The sequence below is a fragment of the Falco biarmicus genome, chromosome 11 (genome assembly GCF_023638135.1).
Source record: "Falco biarmicus isolate bFalBia1 chromosome 11, bFalBia1.pri, whole genome shotgun sequence".
In the NCBI taxonomy this organism is placed as follows: Eukaryota; Metazoa; Chordata; class Aves; order Falconiformes; family Falconidae; genus Falco; species Falco biarmicus.
In genome coordinates this window covers 19682536-19696678 of record NC_079298.1, presented here as the reverse complement: position 1 = coordinate 19696678, position 14143 = coordinate 19682536, and the positions used below count along the sequence as shown (strand labels likewise).

General features: G+C 39.8%; 1 long non-coding RNA gene across 4 annotated transcripts in view; it reads left to right on the top strand.

Moving 5' to 3' along the window:
• The window catches only part of LOC130156777 (uncharacterized), a 520457-nt gene that overhangs the window by 474556 nt on the left and 31758 nt on the right, over positions 1–14143 (top strand). For 3 of the 4 annotated variants that reach the window (XR_008824606.1, XR_008824605.1, XR_008824603.1), the window contains 4 exons: positions 7668–7784; positions 8925–9144; positions 10243–10331; positions 10868–13472. This is a non-coding gene — a long non-coding RNA (uncharacterized LOC130156777). Of the gene's footprint in view, positions 1–3914; positions 4060–7667; positions 7785–8924; positions 9145–10242; positions 10332–10867; positions 13473–14143 lie in introns of all 4 variants that reach the window. The other variant, XR_008824604.1, reaches the window with a different exon arrangement.

Sequence of the window (14143 nt, the reverse complement as noted above, 5' to 3'; positions counted from 1 at the left end):
AATGAATCACAGAATTTTCTACAGGTAACTGGCTAATGTCCACTAACTGCTGAGAAGAGCTTTATGTCCTACTTTGTGATTGACAGCTAACTAGAGTAGTTTTCAGATGGGCGAGCTGTCATGTCTGGCCTGCTGCATCTAGGTGCCAGGACCCTTGGCATACTCTGCAGCTCTGCTACTGACTTCCTGCTATGGACTTTGTGTTTAACTTCCATTATTTCACCTTAACCCATTTAGGGAAAACTCATCAATGTAACACTGTTTTAGAAGTGGCTTTTCATGAATACAGCTAATGGAATTTATGCAAGTAAAATGCTACTCCAGAAGTCCTCTGATAAGCCATACAGACTAGAAAATTACTGATTTAGGACATAAGTAGGTAAGATGGCAAATTTCATCATGTTCGAAACTGTTTTATGCATATACCACTTTTTTATCTTCAGCCCAGAGCATTACAGAAGCTTTCAGCAAATACAGCCCTCTGCTTTAAGCACCAGCATTGTAACAGTTTTTACATTCTTGCTCTGCTATGCAGTCATGTAGTCCTGGAAGAGCTCCATGGACTTCAAGGGTCAAGGCAATACTGCAGTTACATAGAATTAGAATTCTTTTTCTTTAGCAAAAAGATTTAGTAATGTAGCAAAACCAATGGACCAAGGCCAGCTGTGGCATGAACAGTGATTTTACTTCTCAAGCCAAATTCTTAAATGGTGCCAATGAACCTGCTGTGTTCTAAAAAACCCTTTTTTGATCTCCTTTGTGTCAATAGCTTAGACAAAAGGATTGGAGTGGCAGCAATAAAAAGAACTATTAAAGATCTTATATGTGGCACAAGTTATTTTACTTCTTGTTAACTCTTTTTCCTGCTTCATGCCCATTTCTGCATCTACTTGTATGGGAGCTGAACATAGCCAAAGACTGACTGTACTTACATCAAGATACATATGTAAAAAGGCATTTGAATCAATCACTACTTTGCCTATAGATTTCAGAAGTTTAGATCTCCAGCTAGGGCAGGTGTAAACTTCTTAGAGGTATAAAGGTAGCTGAAGCATGTGGGTCCAATGAGTTGGGTGTAGCAGCTGGGAGCAGAGCACTGAGATAAACAGGCATGTGCTGGTTCTTGTGATTAGGTCAGAAAAGTTTTCTGTGTTGCCTGTTCTGTAGAGACATATCTTGGAATCAAGGAATGATTGTCCAATTCTTCCAACACACGCTTCTATAATGAAACACCTAAGAGGTAGGATTGCTGTGCGTGCGACCGGGCTTTCTCATTCTGTGACTTTCTGGGATCAGCAAGTATCTGTATGATGCCTGGGGAACAAATTCTCCCCTGCTGCAGCTCCACTGTTACAGGTTGCTGTTGTTCAGGACTGCAGAGGAGTCCCATTTCTTTCTGGTTCTGGAAGCAACAACTAGGAGCTGCCCTGAGCCTCATGCTGTCACGTCACTGCACTGGTGTGTGCTAAGAGGTAAAGGAAGCAACATGGAGGGCATCTGGAAAGAGGGGGGACAGGAGGAACTCGATTTGGCAGGTGTTGGAGCACAGCAGGTTTGCAGCAGTTCATTCTGGAAGCAATTGTCTGCTAAATAGTGATGCTTTAACTGCAATGGAATATCTCCAGCTTCAGTAATATTTATTATTGTAAAGACAAAAGTGTACAACACTTACAGGAGCACAGTGGTGCGGTTACCCAAGATTCGCTGTTCATTAACCATTCAGACACTGGGTGATTTTAGAAGACCTGGGCTTTTAAGTGATTTTTCCTAATTCTTGTAATTCTCAAACGTGCTTGTTTTAATTGCCATGAAGCTAAACTGCAAGAAGAGTAGTGTTACCTGGTTTGTGCATAGGCTGCCTCCATCACATCAGTGCATAATCAAAGAAAATGTAATTACAGCTCTGTGAATTTGAGGACCAGTTCTGCAGTCTGGTCTGTGCATGCACTACTCACACAAATGGGTGAGTCCTTGGGTTTTGCTTGGCTAACAAGTACCATCCTGTAATAACAAAGAGGAAATCTATGCTAGGATTTAGAGCAGATGGTTTTATTAAATCTAATAGACCACTGTAACCTTGGTATCAGTCAGGAATGATTCTCCTGAAATGACTGGAGCTGTACCAGTCTTACATTTCAGGACTGAGATCAGAACCAGATCTACTTTGCTGAAAAATCAGGCAGTTCTGTGATTTGCTGCTAGTGAGAAATCACTTACCCAGATCTTAAATCTGTCTATGTCCAAGCTGAAATTGTACACTATAGATATGTTACATGGACTCTATGGGGTGCTCTTCTAAATATGCTCCACAGTGTTTACTAATAAGGCTCTTTTTTCTTCTTCATGCAGCTTGTCCTCTACGGGTGATAGATGTTTCTGCACTAGAATTTTGTTCCATTCCTATTAAAATAATTTTACGTTCCAGCAAGATTTTTTTTTTTTTTTTTTGTCTTCTAAAACTATGATAAATATTCAAAAATTCAGGGTCCATGCTATCTGGAACCACATACCTTTAAATCCAAATATTTAAGGTGGGATTTATGGGAGAGAGGCGTTTTCCAAATGGAGGTAAAAAGGTGCTGGGAGGAGAGGTAAAATAGCAAATTATTAATTCTCGTACCAGGGAGAGGAGAGGATGAATGGAAGAGTGAAGGGTTCACCAGGGAGAGAGACACAGGGCAGAGTCATTTGCAAAGTGCTGGTTTACAGAACTTTTAAAGGTAAATGCACTTATTTGTAGGCAGTAGACTAAGCTGTATTGTTTGACATGAGCTGGCTCGTAGTTATACTTGACTTCACACTTCTTAAAGCTAGCGGGGGGAGGCAAGAGAAAGAAGACATCCCTGTTCTAGTACTGCTACCTCAGAAAATCCTGTCTCCTGTGTGAAAATGCTGTGCACTTCTTGCTTACCAAGTGACTTAAGTTAATATAAGAGGATTCAGTGTTCTAATGTTAAATGTCAAGGGAGCAGTGCCTGAAAGGTCTGAGACTAAAGCATCAGGCTACACAATTTCCTATTTACTATAGACGGTATATTTAGTAACTAATCATCACACCTAATAATCTAAAATAATATTTGACAAAAAGGTCAAGTGCTACAGCTAGGAGAACCATAAAAATCTATAAAGAGAATGCTCCATGGAACAACCAGACAGATGCAGCTCTGGGCTCTGTCATTGTATCTCTCAGTTCCTCCTTTCATTCTATAAAAATGTCACAGTCTCTTAAGCTCAAACAATTCCATACATTTTTTGCTTCTGGAGGTCATAACTCTATGGAAAGCTCAGTTCCCAGTTGACAGACCAAACAACTCTGTATCTGGAAGTTTCCTCTCTTGAAGTCTTCTAGAGCTTTCAAAAAGTGTCATGGTTTATGGAGTAAACAAAAGTTCCCAGGAGGACATGGAGGATTCTCTATTTTATGGAAATTTCATTTGAATGCAATGGAAGAGACTTTTAAAATTAAATAATTGCTTTATAAAACTTAGCAGACTTTATGTTCCAGGTCTGTTAGCCAAATGGATCTTAGCCAGAGGGGTGAGGGGGAGTGAACCAAACTGAAAGCTGGGGTAGATGGGCCCAACTTCCACATTGTTTTTGAACTTGACTAACACAGCAGGGGCTACAAGTAGCCACAGTGTGCTGCTGATCTGTAAAACAACATGGACAGCTTCAGACATGTTTCAGAACCACATTTCCCCTGTAAAACGTAAAAACAAAACACAAAAACGGCAACTGAGCCTAAATGCTGTACTTGGATCCAGACTTCAGGACACACATATCTGATTTTATTGTTAATATTGTCCTCCCTTAGCTCCTCTCTCTTTGATATTGTTCCCACGCTCTGTTCTTCGTGACTGCCTTCATGCCTGTTGGCAGCTTATTTTTTCTATCATCTTCTCATTTGCCTGCAGGGACCTTAGCTATTTTACTTCTGCCCATGGGATCCCACCTCAGCTGTAGCCGTTTGAATTAACATGCCTCCTTGCTTCTTCTTCTGGCTGAGGAAACTGCAAGAAGTGCTGTCATGGCCAGCAGAACAAACAGATGATCCACCCTGTAACTCATTTGTAAACCCATATGGTTAATAGCAGAAATGTGTACTACAGAAATGGCAGGTATTCGGAAGAAAAATATGGGACACACCTTTTAATTCTCATGAAAGCATTATCATGGGAAACCTTCTTACAACAACAGAGTTGAGAACAAGTTAAATATTTTGTTTCAAAGGGATTATCCCTACCCAGCAGGGAACAGCTGGCATAAAGCGTTGATCCACCTCCCATTGCAATCGTGAGCCAAACTCCCATTGATTTTATTGGTACAGAATCAAGCCCTTATTAAGTCCACGACCAGCTTTGCACAACTTCTGTCCCTGTCTACTTCCCTTACACATAGGCCTGACCCTCTCTGACCTTGGAGAACTCAAGCTGAGGTGGGCTGTAGTGAAACTGTAATCATTTGAAGAGGCAAATGACTAAAATCGTGTAACAGCTTGTTCCAGATACATTCAGCTGTGGAGTATACCTCAAAGAGCCCTGCTAACTTCAGTCTATCCCACCTGCCTGGAGAGCCAAATGACAGGCAGCAAGAAGTATCCAGGATCTCAACTCACTAAAATGAGCCAGTTTCTTCTAGTTCCTTCTTCTTTCTGGATTAGTGTGTTTCCTCTCTAGGTTGTGTTTCATTCCTGTGTTGAGCAACTTGAAAAGGATTGTTTTCTCGTGGTATTTTCAACTATTGTGTACAGTTACATAGCAGTATATTTAGTGAAAGAGCACCAGGTACTGAGATGTGTTGAAAAACATCACTCCCAGATAGAAGAGTGGCTACAGACTACTTACTCTCTTTCCAGAGCATTCACATAAAGGCTTATACATGTGTAGAACTGTTTAGGGAACAAACATTAATTAGAAAAAAACCTAGACATTATTTAGGTTCCTAATCTCTGACATCAACAGGCTTCCTGTCACCAGCACCTAGTCCCTTCTTGGTTGTATTGTTTGAATGCGTTTCTGCTAAATGGCAGACCTGGCTGAAACTGTTAGTGCCTAGGAATGGGAAAAAATGTAGTAAGAAGTGATTGGGTTATTAAGAGCCTTATTGTACGTGACGGTAAAAAAACTGGGGGTGTACCCTCATATGTCATCTAAAAGTTAGTACTGTGAACAAGATGTTTTCATATCCTTTCTAATACTTTGAGATAGATCAAAATTTATCATAGTTATCTTCGTTTTACTCAGTTAATAATGAATGATCAGTGAAACATTTTGGAATAGGAAAAGCTAGATGATTCATATAACCTCTGCTGTGAAAGGTTTTCAAAATTTAAAACGTACAAAGAGAAGTAAAAGTAGCTATATCTTTTGCACAATATAAAAAAGCCAAGAAATTATGTAGGAGAGCTGAGAAGTTTTAATTGAATAAATGAGTTTGTGAGATGGTCATATGGGTTTGATTTTTTGATAATCAGATAGGGTTTCGTTGTTCAGCATTTGCATAAGATCTCAAACAATGAAACTGTTTTCATGGACATTTCTTTTCACTGAAAGTCATCAGTGGATGATAGTGGTGTGACTGTGTGAGTGTTGTATAACTACAGTTTTTAACTCCTGGGGAAGGTGCTCTGTAAAAAGCTGGTTCCTCTTCTGTGTTAGAACTAATAGAAGTTCCAAGATGTGAAAAAGAGTCCAAAGTCTTGCTCAACTGTGTACGGCTAACAGGGAATCCAGAAGCTTTGCTATAACATTCCTGTTATGGACACACCTCTGATAAGGCTGCACTGAGAATAAGGGGCTAAATTCTCTGCTGGAATAAAACCCACAATTTTTTTAGTGTCTGTTGAGCTTCCACTATCTGTTTCAGCAGAGATCTTAGTTACTAAAAGCTGAAGTAGAGAGACATGCCTTTACCCCTCCAAATTGTATAGTCAATATTTGGAGACTTTTTTTATCTTTGTGCCAGTGCACAGAAAGAAGTATAATATGATGCATGCATGACTTCTTCATAAAGCTTCAACTTTCAGAGCCTGTGAGTGGGGACTCAAGTGTCCCATTCAGGTAGATTATTCTATAATAATTATTGTCATTCCTATTGCATCATTTTCACAAGCATGTAAGGCTCCTGACTGTGAATGACTGGACATGCTGGACCACTGTTCTGGACTGGTATTGCAGACCCTGTGCTTTTGTATTGTTAGAGCTACTTCTTTTGAACTCTATGGCTAACTAAAAATTTGAGATATTCTAGGTTATTCTAATTATGAGGAGAAATTGTTGGTGAAAGTCACATACTACTTCTTTGTAACTCTATGTATTTACAAGAAAAGGACAAAGATCTGTTTTTTCTGACCACAGGACAAGTCAAAAGACTAGATGAATACAAGAATTTTATCCCATTGCCTGTGAGACCTCTCTCAGCCAGAGCCCATTCCTCCTTATGTTCACCCTTGGCATCTCCTAGGGATGCACTGTCTGCGTGTCAGGCTGCCTTTCTTAATTTCTGCAGAGCTTCTGTGGCTTTTCTTCTTACCCAGTTCTGACAGTCTCTCAGTGCAATACTCAGAAGATACACTTCTCTCATAGTTCAGGTCTCTGATGAGACTCGCCTTGCCTTTGCTATGTGCAATGCCATGTGCCTTCATTTTGTCTTGAAGGCTGAGTATCTTCACAAAGGAGTTGAGTTGCTCCTTCCCAGCTAGCTCAACTGAAGGGCAGTTCCCATCTACTACAACCACCAGCTCTGACATTTCATCCATCCAGTCCTAACTCTGTTTTCTATCAAAATTATTCCTGTAACTCCCTGCCATCATAAAACTTCTAAGCCTGAAAAGAAGAGGAATAAACATAAAGTGGTTTAGAACTGTATACTAGGAATAATTAAACTTTTAGTAAGAGACTTCTGTCATTTCTCTATTTTTACTCACCATGAGGAGGACAGCATGTTTTCATCTCTGTGGAGTCACATAAATGACTTGATTAAAGTGCATGTTGTAGAGCTGAATCTGGGCCTTTGGAAGTTCCTTGCTGTTTTCTTAAGGTATTTGTATGATAGATGATGAAAAAAAAAAAGTCCTGTGCTTAGTTCATCTTGTTATGATGTAGATATATTTTCCACACATTTGCAAATGAGTAAAGAACAAGAGTTCTTCAGCTATTTAAAGTCTTTGAAAGAAGAAAGGCAGTTTAGATTACCAGCAGCCTACAATGTGCGTGGCACAAAAATGTCAGTTTTAATGGCAAAGTTCAGGATAAAACTGTGTCAGCTAATTTAATCATTTACCATGAAATACCAGTTATCTTAATCTTACATGCAGTCCTTAAGTCTGCTGCATATTTTTGTGTAATTGAATCCTGACCCTAAAAGGAAGGAAGCAAGGAATTTGCTTTTTAGTGAATAGTTAGGCTCTAAATGTTCCTGTTTATAAATTATATTTGCGGCATTGTCAGACCTTTTAATACTGAACAGCTAATATTTTTGATGAGTCTATTTTTTCTCTGTTTTATATTTGTTTCCATACTGCAGAAATCATATTAGTATTCAGTTTCTATGGAACTTAACCGAGTTCTCTGGAAAAAGCGCAAATATTGTTCCCAGAACTTAAGGCAAATAAATTAGTATCTAACCCAGATGACACATTTTATTCATGTGGTTTGCTTTCCATCTAGATACCTGATGTATTACTTCAGCAGCAAATTCAACAAGGCCAAGATGTCTTCATTTCCCTTCAGAGCAAGAACTGTAAGAGCAGTGTGATGGAAGCATTGGTCTTCTGTGGCCAGCCGGTGAGAACCCATCAACAGCTGTGATGAGCAGAGCAGACATGGGGAGACAGGAGGCAGCTGAAGCCAAAGAGGACCCATGCCTGGAGCTGTGTGTGTGTGATTGGAGCAGAGAGAGGCCAGGACCCAAGGAAATCCCAGCAGCAAGGGAAAAAAACAGATTGACTCTCAGTGACTCATTTAGCTCCTGGATTGGACAGATCTCTCCCCTGCTGGCAATTTGGCTGAGCATCAATAGACAGATACCAGGATGAATAGCTTAAAATAATTAGGGGTTGGGAATCTGCAAAACTGCTAGCCATCCAATTCTTTACTGTGCAATGCGAGGCACAAAAAAGAAATTACATTTAGGTTATTAAATATTAAGTCAGTGGATTTACCTCCATTTGGTTCAGAACAGGAAACTGGATAAAATTCAACATTTATATCATTGTGTTGATGGTCTGTTTATCACTGAACAAGCGAGTGCCTTTTGGCAGGTCAAGCTCTTTGACACATGGGGTGAATGTGTGCTTAATTTCTCCCAAACAGAATAATTAATATAATAATAATTAACACAGATGAGAACAGAATTAAAATCAAGTACAGTCAAGGGTTCAGTTTAATGCCAGGCATCTCACATTCTAGATGTTCTGAGGCCAGATTTTTTCCTGTTGAAGGTAGCGAGGATTTTGCCATTGGCGCTGATGGGAACCAGAGTGGGCCTTGGATGCAGAGAGAAAGGATTCCATGTACTTTCTATTTAATGCTCAAAACCAGAAGCAACAGGCTCATTTAGTATCAGTAAAGGTCAGTTAAAATTATAGAGACATCCTTTGGAGCAAATCCTCTGCCTTGTATTTGCATATTTATGAACTAGAGATTACGACAGGCTATTCCATTTATTAGAGCAGTGCTGCTATAGTTAATAGTCTGTCAGTATTTCCATTATAAACCCCGTTTTTCAGTGTTTTAATATCTCAGCCATTTAAAATCGCATCAGGAAGCAAGTTGGTCTTATGTTGTCAGCCAGGTGCAATTTTTTGTTTTGGATTATTTTCAATAATGAAATACTGTTCATCATATATGCAAATGAGCCAGAGCAGTTCTGTTAGGTGGAAATTACAAAGTGCATAAGTTCATTGTGGCTTTCTTTTTCTTTAGGAAATAAGGGAAAAGACGGATTTGACCGATCACATCGATGGGGGCTTCATGTTGGAAGAATGGTTTCCTCAAGCAACGGCTCTCAGGGTAAACACTGGTTCTCAAGGTGAAATCAGATTGCTGTGTGCTTGCCAGCGGTGACCAAGGTGTATAGGTGAGGATGGTTCCCCTGTCCCACAGAAATTTGTTGTCTGCCAGAGTCATGGATGAAGCACACCAGGTAGGAATGCAGTGAACATAAAAGAAAAGCCTTTAGAAGTTACAGAAAACCAGGTTACAAATTCAAAAAGCTGGTCTCTTTTTAAGTGTCTTCCAGACACAGAGAAATGCAGTAGTGTACTGACTTTTTTGCTGCTGCTTGGGGTAGAGAAAAGGGGTTGCTGAGGCTCTGGGGAGGGGACCGTTGTGAAGCTACTTTGCATCTGACCCTGAACTAAGCATTATTCAGCAGCCTTACATCCTGCTCCTTCCAAACAGCCTCAGTTTGCTTTCATAGATGTCTTGGTTCACTAAAAAATAACTGCATGGCAGGGGCAAATGTTTAGACTAAAATGCCAACTTTTAACTTGCCAGGGCAGAAAGAAGTTGCTCTTCAGTAAAGAAGCTGGTCTTGCACTATAACCTCTTGCCCCATGAAAAGAGAAACAGTCCAATAAGAAACCCCTGGGCAGCCATTTGTTCTCAAGGCCTTGAGAAATCATTTGCTGCCACAGTAACTGAAAAGTTTAAAATCACATTCATTAAGAGAAAAAGAATGAAGTTATGTGCAAAATGTTTGTTGCTTTTTACTATTGCCCCACAAACACATAGATGTAGTTGGGAAGACAGTCCGTATTTTCCATCATAAAGGTCTATGGGGGTCAACTAGGGGGTCCAGTGAAATTAAGAATGGCAAGCCAGAAACGCTATTGAAACATCATATACAATCCACTGGGCGCATAGCAGCTAATAAAACTGCCCTGGGCAAGACCCAGAGCTTGGCCTCTGTACCACCTTCTGTGAATTTTGACTGAATTAAGATTAACAATATGTTTATAAGTTATGTAACTTAAACAGTTTTGTAAGTACATGTAAGACCTGGCTGCAGTAAAAAGTCTGTGATATTAAAGCCCCCAAATCCAAATGGTGAGCCAGACTTTGCATCTGGCCTCTCATCTCTATCATGAGAACTAAGAGCCCAGATCAAGATGCTCCACTCAAGTTTGTGGAAAATCTGTTCCAAATCCAAGTGGCTCGGGCTCATCAGTAGTGCTTTCTTAAAACAACAGTATTTGGGATATTTTTGTAGGTAATTGCTAACTTAAAGTGCATTTTCCAGATTCCTTCCAGAATTGCCATTGCAAAGAACAGTCTTCCTTCCCAGGCTCGTCACAGTGCTTTTTCAGCCAAAAATTATCCCTGGTCATGGTAAGTGATCATAAGTCAGAAGTAGGCAGGCTACAGAAATTCTAATTGTGCTGAATACAAAATTACTTTAACAGTTTTATAAAGCAGGTGTAACTCAAAGTAACAGTGGGGGAGGGAAGGTCTGCCAACTGTGTTTAAAATGTATGATATGTGAAGTATTATGTGCTGTCTGCTGGAAGATAAGTCCATGCTCAGTAAGCTGTCTGAACGGCATTGCTCACTACGTGTATTTGTTATGGGGTTTTTTTAGTTTGCAGTGACATATAATCGTGTCTAACCAATTTGAGTGCATCTTTGAATATTAAAAATACTAATTATTATGTAATTAGTCAACAGGATGTGTGTAATTGTGTAATACCAACATTCCTGGGTGGGGTTAAGTACGTAGGTAGAATGCCAACACTCATCTAGACGTAGTGTTATAAAATTACACAACAACATACACCCTGGGTGGGTACTTTAATTATATTTTACATTCAAGCAATGGCTACATTAGCAAAATAGAACTTAGTCTTTTCAAAAATATCTTCCTGCAGGCATGGACCATAGTAGATGATGCTGATAATATTGCCCAAATAGATTATCTTCCATCTCTCGAGGGACTCAGGCTTCTTCATGAACATACAAATAGGAGACAGAAACCAGATATAAAGAGCTCTTTGTCCACTCATGGCATGAAACAACCCCAAAAGGGACAGGTGACAATTGCTGAATCATGCACCAGAATAATTGAATGCAGAAAATCAACATGAAGAACTTGTCTCATGAAGAATCACATGAGATTATCTAGAAATCTGACTAGAACTGTTATATTTTTATGACTTAACAGACATCGGGACCTCAGGACCATCCTTAAACCATGGTGGAAACAGAACCACACAATGAATCAGATTCTTCTTTGAACTTACCCAGGAAGATCTAGGTTACAGTCATCAAATGTCTTGAGCATTGTAGTTAGCTCTGATCTCTGCTAAGACTTACTGCCAATGTGGTACAAAAGTCATCTGCACTTCTGGCCAAAACCTCCCTGCCTAGTCATCACTCATTCTTCCTATGGTACATCTGCAATGACTGACAGGCACACACTTCACTAGGGCCAGCACTACAGAGATGGTAAGATCTGCAGTACAGACAGAAAAGATAGATGGGCCTTTTACATGGTTCACCAGTATTTTCTCTCTTTTGATATGGATCCAAGGTGAAAAATCCAGGAGAAGAATGGAAAGGTGAAAATTCCACCACAAAAAGACCCAAAAAACAAACAAACAAACAAAAAAAAAACCCCAGCAACTAAGCTGTGACTCATTATGAATGTAAAATGTTGGAGCCTAAAGCTGGGGTTTTTTCATGTGCCTGGGTGGAGAAGGGTGAGGTGCCCTCTGAGGATGATTTTATCTTTAACTTTTGAGTCTGAAGATCTTGGATGTGGTTTGGCAAGTTCATAAAAATATTTGTGATAGAGTTGAACTGCCGTCTGGAAATGTTACATACAGAGATTTAAGAAAGCTTAAGGAGAATACTGCAGATGCTGGAAGAAGAATCAGCAGTGCACATGAATGAGGTTAAAAATTGCAGACAATTAGCTACTAGATGACTCCAACTAAATAAATCATCAAAGACTTGACTACTGCTTCCAGGTTTCCACAACAATATTAGCTCATTGGAGCAGCCAAAAAGATGTTAATTTGGCCAAAATTTTAGGAGTTTGCTATTCTTGTTTGAATTAACAAATCAACCAATAAGTCCAATGTACACTCTCTTGCCAAGGCTATAAAGCAGGCCCTTTACGCTTCTAGGGAAGATACTATATTTATTGCTCAGGGTCGAGGGCCCCATGATATGGAAAATAAGATAATAAGCATCTTTGTGTTAAATGAGAGCTACATGGGAAAGAAAAGCAACCTGAGCTTGTCATGGAATCTCACATCTTGTTTCAGCACCCAATAAAGCACTTTGCTTGTCCAATTTAATAGAGAGGCATAATTTCTTTTTCCTGTATGCCTCCACAGTTCAGGTCTAGCTCTGATTTCATTTAGAGCTTAGCCAAGACCCAAAGCAAAGGGAAAATATTCCTGTTGCTTCCAACAGGCATCTGGTCAGTCTCGTGCCATGGTTTTGTGTAAATGTAAATTCAGTGCTGAGTTTCTCCCAGGAAAAAGAGGGGTAGGTGGTAACACCAGGGAATCTGTACACTCAGCTTTCCATCCTCGTGCTACTTGCTGCTGATAGAACCAGTCCTTTGGCTTGGCAAAAACTTCTTAATTTGTCTGGCCTTTCTGCAGGGTTGACTAGTACAAAAAAGAGAGCACCTTGACCTTCTTTATTGCTAAATCTATGTAGCTCACCACAGTTGTACTCTTTTACTGCTTGAGATTTACTTGTGTCCCTGGCATGTTGTGATAAGCCTCTGAATGTCACTGCTGTGAAGGTTTTGTTCTTCCCAAAGGCTCTCCAGAGGTTCAGTGAAGGCAAGTAGGGTTTGCTTTGGTTGAAAAGTATTTATGAAAGAATTTAGTGGGAAATCGGAATGTTTGACTTGTTACAAGGCCAGTTTATACTATGTGGACTTCCAACATTGCTCATAGTAGGTGAACCTCACCCCATGTTAAGGGCCGGCTCAAGACTTAGTTATCATGTACATGCAATTTAAACTGTCTTCAAAATAAGACTTAAGTGGTTCATAAGCCTCACACTCACTCTTTGTGCAGGAGTGTAAAGAAAGGAACCTGATTTGGAAAACACTAGGGAGAAATACTGAAGTTTTACGCATCAAAAAGGCTAATTAGAAGTTGTTTTCTTTTATAAAAAATAAATAAAGCATATTGGCATTAATTATATGAAATACTTAAAGTTTGGTATAATCTACTGAAGAGCACAGATGTATACCAAATACTGTGCAAATGAGTGTGTGCGACTATTTTTCAGGTAATACATTTATTTACAAAAATAAGCTGTGTTTGGGTTTCTTTTTAATGGTTAGAATGTCATAAAAGGCCTTTCTCTCTCTCTTGCTCTTATTCAATGTAGTGAGATAGTTACAGCTGCTCAGCACAGCCTAACATACATTCCAGGAGCTCGAAGCAGATTCTTCTGGTACCTGAGTTAGTAGTACTCTGTCAGCTTTCCTGCAATTACGTCACTGTAAGTAGGAGCAGAATTTGTTCTTCTCTGGTGGTAAAATTCCTTTGGTTTCAGAAAAGCTAATGGAATTCATAACTGCATTTGTATTTTTCTGTCTGTGTCCCTGAGCTTACTAGTGACAGAGGCGTTTAAAGAAAATGCTGTGACTGTGATTTTCTTTGTTGCCCATTAGCGTTGTCAGTAGAGACTCTTTAACATCAGGAAGAACACTACGTCTATCCCTTCTTTTACCCTGGCTGGCTGTGAAGAAATCTTACTTTTGATAGCTTTACTTCATGGTGGAAGAGTTCTTTTGTGTCAGGGCCATGACAGGAAGGCTCAGCAGTCTGAATCATTCCACCCTGAATGCTCCTCTACCCCTGCCCCATTCCCTGCTCCTTCCATCTTAGACACTGCCTCTACACAAGTGAAAGGCATTTCACTTTCCAGGTCAAATTTCCCTACTGAATCTTCCAAATAATTGTCTAAGGACACCCCTTAAATTAGATGTCTGGCTTACGTAGGAGCTGATCTGTGGTCATTGTAGATTGTCACATGGCTGGGCTGCGTTAGCTAGCAAGCTTCCTGGAGCCTGCTCCACTGTCTTCAAGCCATCCTACAAATGCCAGGGCTTAGCACTTTTGCTATTGGAAGCACCCATCTGCAAGGGCAAATGTTGGTTGTGAATAGTT